Source organism: Lygodium microphyllum, chromosome 30 (genome assembly GCF_053477565.2).
Source record: "Lygodium microphyllum isolate KBCC chromosome 30, Lygodium_microphyllum_v1.1.10, whole genome shotgun sequence".
NCBI classification, from domain to species: Eukaryota; Viridiplantae; Streptophyta; class Polypodiopsida; order Schizaeales; family Lygodiaceae; genus Lygodium; species Lygodium microphyllum.
In genome coordinates, this window is record NC_141164.1 from 90371096 (window position 1) to 90379110 (window position 8015).

Genomic DNA, 8015 nt, shown 5'->3' on the forward strand with positions numbered 1-8015 from the left:
CCATGCTAGATGAAATGGCCTCTGTCAAGCAAATGCAGAGTGCTTCTGCAATATTGAGGGCCATCTTTACAAACTCTATACAAAAAACGAGAGCAACCATGTAAGCATGATAGCCCATGCTTAACCTACAAAGTATAAGTTAATTTATGTCACTTGAACATACACTTGGAACATATCTTTTATTAAAAAACATAATTGCTTATCATCTAGATGTTTGAAATGTAACACAAATTATATCAGATGTTACTCACCATGAAAGTATACAATTGCAAGAATTTGCACCATTTTAAAATAACTACATCGAATATACAACGTAAATAGCTAGGATATGGGAAGCTTAAACATCCACTCTAAGGTTTAATCTAAAAGCACCAATAACCATCAATTATTGGGAAGTTGTTCTATACTTGTTTTCTTAAAAAGCACACACATATGAAAGGATTTGGAGATGGGAAACTTAAATATCAAATCTAACATTTATCTAAGGTCACTAGCAAGAACTAATTATTGAAATATTGTTTTAAAATGGAGAAACTTGCTATCTCAGATATGGGCTCTCTACACTATTATTTGGGGATTCTGTTCACCTGAAATCAACATGATATCATCATGTCATTGTCAGAGTATGTGGATAAGCTGTTACATTGGTTTAATATACAAGATTGCAAACCTATGTGCACTCTTATGGGGCCAGAGCTTAAAGTTGTCTATGCATGATGGTGAAGAGATGTTTGATGTTGCAATTTACAGCTAGGCTATTGGCTGTCCTTTTTATCTTTGCAACACACACCCTGACATTCAGTATGCAGTATCTGAGATGAGTAGGTATATGCATAGCCCATCGACTATACATTACCAAGTCGTTAAGCGAATGTGTGATGCAGATACTAGGCCATCTACTAGTGGACACAATTTCTTTTTGGACCATTTATGCAGTTCATGGCTAAGCGGGAAACAACCTGGCTACCTTCTCTTATGAGGTTGAGTATAGGGCAGCCTTCATGGCAACAATGAAATGTATATGGTTGTGCAAATTATTGGCTAATCTACATTTATCATTGGAGGGTCCTACATCCATTCTTTCTGATAGTTAGAGTGCTATTGCAATGGCACAAAATCTTGTGTTTCATGCTCGCATGAAACATATTGAGGTGCATTATCATTATGTTAGAGAGAGATGCTATGTAGGAGAGATCAACTTGATGTATGTTCCTACACAGGAAAATGATGCTTTTCGCAAGTCCTTAAATTTTCTCCCCTTTGGTGATTGATCATTTCTATACTTTACCACATTGGCACTGTAGGGGGATGTTAGAATTTACCAATTCTATGGGTAGTGCCCAATGTTTTAGTCTTAGTTCTTGGGTAGCAAGGATTAAAAAGGAAAAACAGATTGTAGACAATCCACAAATAAGCAAGAAAGCTAGACAACGAAGGAAGATTCAAATGGGGGACTTTACTTGGGGAGTCAATCAAGTTCCTTACAACTCTCTTAAAGATTTAAAAGGTAAGAAGGCCAAGGTTACATATGGTCAACTATTGCAAATTAACTCATCTTTAATCAGGCAATGGCATGGGTTGGTTAGCATCATGAAAGGAAAAACACGAACTGGGCATGTTGGAGTGATGTGAAAGACATTATACCTATCATGAATGCATGGATACACGGAAGGAAAATTGATCAAGTTTATGTTGATGGTGGTGCGCAAGTTTGTGTAATCACTGAAGAAGCAATGTTGCAAATTCATCTTAAAATGACAGGGAAGTCACTCTTTCAGGTTAGAATGACAAACAACTCAAAAGGTGAAATGTTTGGGAGTCATAGAGAACTTAGAAATCAATATTGGAGGCCAAAGATCATGTTTGGATTTCCATGTTATGCCTGCAAAACTTGGGGAATATCCTCTGATTTTTGGGACTATTGTGGAGGATTGGTATGATTTCCATACAAGATTGGTATGGAGGTCAATTAAAACTCTATTTGAAGAAGCCATCTCATAAGAGGGTGATCTTTGACATGAAAACAAGGTCTATTATTCAAAATGGATATGAAAGTGATACTATGCGGGTGATGAAAGTAGTGATTCAAAAAATTCTAGCCTTGATGAGAAGGATAGAGAATGGGAAGCTAGCCTAAATTCTAGGGATGTTTACCTCTTCAGGTTTTCAATCCAAGGTTCAAAAAGAGAGGAAAAAGTTGAAAATATTCCTGCAGGAAGTACAAACCTCATGTAGGAAACATGTGATCAACAACGTGAAATGAATATTGGACTACCCAAGCTTATGAATATGTTGGGAAATGACTTCAGTGATGAAAGAGATAAATATTTAGCCATTTTTTAGAAATACCCGAAACTCTTCGCTACATAATATCACGAATTGAGGGGTACTTATAGGATTGTGCACCATATCAAATTGAAAGAAGGGTATGGACCAATGGCTCAAAAACTTAGGAGACTTAGTACAATTCAAGAAAATGTACTTAAAGTTGAAATTCAGAAGTTGCTTGATGCGAGACTTGTCCATCCTGTTGATGATGTAGAGTGGGTGTCTCATGTTGTAATGAGGCCAAATAAGAATGGAAAGTGGAGAGTATGTGTTGATTTCAAGTCGCTTAATGTAGCGACTAAGAGGGACTACTATCCTCTTCCATTTCAGGATGAGATCTTGGATCAAGTGGCTGGTCATGAATTTTACACTATGTGCGATGGATACTTTGGATATTTCTAGATCAGAAAAGCAAAAGAAGATCAAAAGAAAACAACGTTCAGTAGCCCATGGGAGATCCTTCTTCTATAGAGTAATGCCCTTTGGTCTGATGAATGTATAAACCAGCTCTTCAAGATGGGTTAGATGGATATTTGCCCCTTTCATTGGGAAATCTTTACATGTGTTTATGGATGACTTTTGTATGTACAACTCGAGGGCATTATACTCTCAAAAACTTAATGAATATTTATGTAGACTTGATGATGATGGTGATCAGCTAAACCTTGATAAATATAAAATAGCAAGAACTAGAGTGATACTCTTAGGTCATGAAGTGTTTGTTAATGGTATTTCACCTTAGCCTAGTAAAGTTGAGGCTTTACTTCTTATGGATTCTCCAAAAATTATAAAAGAACTGATGAGCTTTATTCAAAAGTTGAGGTATCTATCAAGACCATTCCATATACTGGCCAAGTATTTATATCCTTTATAGAAAGCAACTCAAAGGGATCCTTTAGTTTGGATGCAAGTTGAAGAGGATACATTTTTGCATATTAAAGAAAAGTTTAGCATTTTTCGAGTTCTTATGCCTCCAAACTGGGATGAACCTTTCTTCATTAGCATCAGTGTTGGGAAAAATGCAGTGGGAGCCATTTTAATGTAGAAGGCAAAGGGGGTGTCTTATATGAGGCTTGTGTTTTATATAAGTAGCTCCATTGGAGCAATTAAAAAACCTTGGATGGAAGAAGATTTATTCGTATAGGGGCTGGTATATATAGTTAAAAGATGGAAATCATACTTGATTCAAAAACCATTTGTAGTACTTACTGGTTTTGTGATCTTCTAAAAATGCCCAAAGAGTTATTAAGTGACTGTTGGCTCTGCAAGATGTTGAGTTTACATGTTTAAAGGACGATACTACAAGAGCTAGCTTAGCTGATATTTTGACTTGTAAATAACCTTTTGAAAGTGCAACTATTATAAAATGAAAACTAATTTCACAATTGCCAATTCATGAGGAGAGGAAGGATAAATATGCTACCTTGTTTTTTAATGGCAGTTACAGGAGAGTGCTAAAAAAGGGAGGATTGGGTTTTCTCATTTTTGAGAAGTATTTTTTGGAATTCAAGAAAGTAAAGAGATATAAAGTAACAATGAAGTTGGATATGGGAGTTTACATACTCTCTTAAAATAGTGTATACAACTTGGATAGAGGAAGATATTTGCAAAAGGAGATGCTGTGTTGGTGGTTAGACAAGTTCAAAATGATTGGGAAGCCAATAAAGATATTTTGAAGGATTGGCTATTTAAGATAAAAGGCCTCATGAGGTAGTTGCAAAAATTTAAAATTTGGCATATTAGCAGGGAAAACAACCATGGAGCTCATGAACTGGCTAAAGATGCTCTTTCCCACTATGTTGCTACCATGAGGGTGGATAATACTAGGTATGAGCATAGGGAAACCCTTCACCTAATTAAAGAGTTTCTAAAATTTGGGGAGTTAAAGTCATTGGCTAATAAATACAAAAGATATGCCATTGTTAGAAAGGCTAGGGCATATCAGCTCATAAATGATCACTTGTACATGAAGGGGATTGATAATATACTAGGAAGGATGCTGAATAGTTTTGAGATTTCTGTTTGGTTATCATTGTCAGAAAGGCTAGGGCATATAGTGCTCATAAATGATAAGCTGTACATGAAAGGGATTGATAATATATTGAGAAGGATGCTAGATAGTTTTGAGATTCCTGTTTGGTTATCTGCTTGTCATGAGGAAGCATGTGGTGGTCATCTTGGTTTTGATGTTACTAAAAGAAAAATTCTAGTAGCAAGACCTACTTGGCTTAGTCTGAGTGCGGACTTTGCTCATTTGTGTAAAACTTGTCATGCTTGCTAGTCATATGCAAAAAGGGTACTAATTTGAGAACCTACTAAAGCTATTGTTGCTTATGGATGGTTTGAGAAGTGGGGGTTTGGATTTTATTGGACCTTTGCATGGTACAAAAACAAGAAAGTCTTACATCCTTACTGCAGTTGATTATGTAATCAAATGGTTTGAAGCTAAGGCTGCAAGGAATTGCAAGAAAGAGGATGTAACTCAATTCCTCATGGAGGACATATGCTGCAGATTTAGAATACCACTAAAAATAGTGACAGATCAAGGTACTGGCTTCAGAAATAAACTATTGAGAGAATTAATAAGGAAACTAGACTTGAAACACAGATTTGGTACTTCTTATTACCCTCAGTGCAAGGGACTGGTGGAAGCATTCAATGGAATGTTACAGAAGATTCTCTTTAAGCTGGTGGAAGATCATCCTAAATATTTGGACAATTATCTACATAAAGATTTTTGGGCTTGTAGAACAATGTAGAAGACAAGGAGTCACCCCTTCTCAGTTAGTATATGGTCAGATGCTTTATTACCTATGAATGTCATATTTCCTATGATGGAGTTTGTAAGAAAGCATCTGTTAGATCAAATAGAGTTGGGAGTTGATAGAGGACTGAACTTGCATAACCTACAGTTGGATAGGCAACAAGTAATGGATTGTTATGAAAAATAGATTGTGAAGAGAAGGGAATGGTTCAATACACTATTGAAGAAGAAGAATATTACAGATGGAATGCTGGTTATGAGATATGACAATAGCTTGGACTCCACTTTTCAAACCAAGTTTCGAGTAAGATGGAAAGGACCTTTCCTCATCAAGCGAAAGCTTGAAAATGGTACTTACTTGGTACAAGATTTAGATGCGTCTCTTCACAATAGTAGAATCAATGTGTTTCTTCTAAAGAAATATATATGTAGAGTCCTGTAAATAAAGGGGATATAAGTAATGTACATACTATACGTAGAGTAGGTTGCTTCTAGTTTATTGTTTGGGGCAGATTCATTTTTCTAAAATCTGGTGATCACTCACTCACTCACTCTCCCTTCCTCCCTTCCTCCCTCCCTCCCTCCCTCCCTCTCTTTTTCCATCTCTCTCTCTCTCTTAATCTCTCTGCCTTTCTCTCTATTTTCATATCTATTTATATCTCCTTTCCTCTCTTTTCCTATCTCTCTTTTCATCCCCCTCTCTCTCCCATAAGAGAGGGAAGGCCTGTCTCTAACTCCCATGAGAGAGTGAGGGAGAGATATATGGAAGGAAAAAGAGAGAGGGAGAGAAGGAAGAAAAAAGAAAGATGGTAAGAATCTCTTTGTATGAGGGAGAGAGGGATGGAAGCAAAGAGAGAACTCGTTCTCTTTCTTATCCTCTACCTATCTCTTCTTCAATCTCTCTCTCTCTTTCTCTTCACATAAACGATAATCTCTTTCTCTCCATGTAACAAAAATATACAAAGACAATGGGGGAGAAGGAGTAAATAGCTTACCTCAAGGCTTGGAGAAGCATGTTTACTACCTTGAATCTCTTCTTTGTGACCTTATCCTTCTCCTTTTCCCTTGTGAGTTGGTGTTCCCTTGGACTTATTTCCAAAGTCCTCCTTCAAGATCTCTATTTTCCTCTCTATATACATGTGTATGTGTGTGAGTATGTGTGAAGACAACAAGTTTAACGTATATGGACATTAATGATGGAATACATGGTTAGATGGGTCTGCACACCTATTCTTAGCATGTCATGATCATTATGATCCTCACATAGCCATTGACTTAGTACTTATTATATCTAATTTATTGCATCTACCTACAACTGGCATAGTTATAGCACCAGTCAATTAGTATAGTCAATTATGCACTATTTGACTTAGTAGGTCACTTTTCTTTATGTTCTCTTACCTATACTTTGTGAACATTGTATTGTGTCATTAAAGAAGAAGACGAAACTAGCAAGAAATTTTTGTGGTCTCCATCTCTCTTTTTGTGTTCTTGAGTGAGCGTTCTCTTGTGTGTATGGTGTGTTTCATACAATAACTCAAGAAAGTCCCTTCACCACATGAGTCCTGACATGGTATCAGAGCAAAGCTAGTAAGAGAGACTAGTTTTAAAGATTAAATGAATAAGAATAAGCAATTATTTGAGCAAGCAAGCAATAGGTAATAAGCTCTCCCACTCTTCTACTCTTTCTCTTGGATAGTGCTTGTGGAGATATTGGAAGTATGGCAGACCAAAAATCACTACAAGGAAACGCAGGTATAGCGACGGCGGGTAGCGATGCAGGAATAGTGGCATCGGTATTTGCATCACTATTAGTGTCGCATTTGCGATGCAAATAGCGATGCCCCAAAGGGAAAAAAAAGAGGGCTAAAACCCAAGCGCGTTTCATTTCGTACATTTGTGAAACATTTCGAGAGGGAGAGCGAGAGAGAGAGGGAGCGACCATTTTGCATAGAGGGTGAGAGAGGGAGAGGAAGAAGGCTTGCCCCTGACGCTGTCGAAGGGTTTGTGAAAGCAAAATCGCATCTTCAGAAGACCTTGATAAATTTCTGGATAGAAGATCAGCAAAGATGCAAAGATGAAAGAATCTGTGTACAATAATAGATCCGTCAAATTTTCATTGAGACCTCATCTATGCAGCAATGATAAGATCAAAAACAAGTTTTCAGCTGAGCATAGAATTCATCCTTCAACATAGGAACCTTTAGTATAAATCTGGTTATCAACTACAGACAGAAATTTCAGCATTGTCCTTTCAGCAGCATCATCCAAAGGATGGATCTATGGATCCACAGACTTAACAATAAACCCAAAGGAAACTTGATTCCAATTGTTGAGATGAACAATATCACCACTATCACATCAAAGATAGACACTACTTTTGTTCATTCGCCTCTGATAATTTGAACCTGGATATCTCACTTAAAGCCCTGAATTGGAGAGACTGCTTGTAGCCACTGATGGTTGTAACAAGAAGGCTGTAACAAGAATAACAAGCAAAACAGCAACAGTAAAGCTCACACCTTCATACCAGCCTTTCCCCACACCATGGTTCTTGATACTTAGGCCTAAAGAAAGGGCTGATATAAGAATTGGGCCTGAAACTGTCTTTCGTGACTCCACTTTGTAAGGTCTTTCTTTATACCCTTAAAGGAACTTCTAATTTCATGTCCAAGAAGCAGAATATACTCTTGGCCTAAGCTGCAGGAATATTTTCGCAGAAGAATGCTGGAGGTTAGATGCATTACCATCGAATCTTCTTGAGAAATGACAAAATAAAGGTTGTCTTTGTTCTGCTTTAATAAGTTACTGTTCTGAGAACTAGACTTCCTGCAATAGTTCTCTCCTTGAGAAGCTTCTCTTCGGCACCTGTCTGGTGGATACGGAGCTGTTTATTATCTCATGTATGATAGCCTCTATTGCT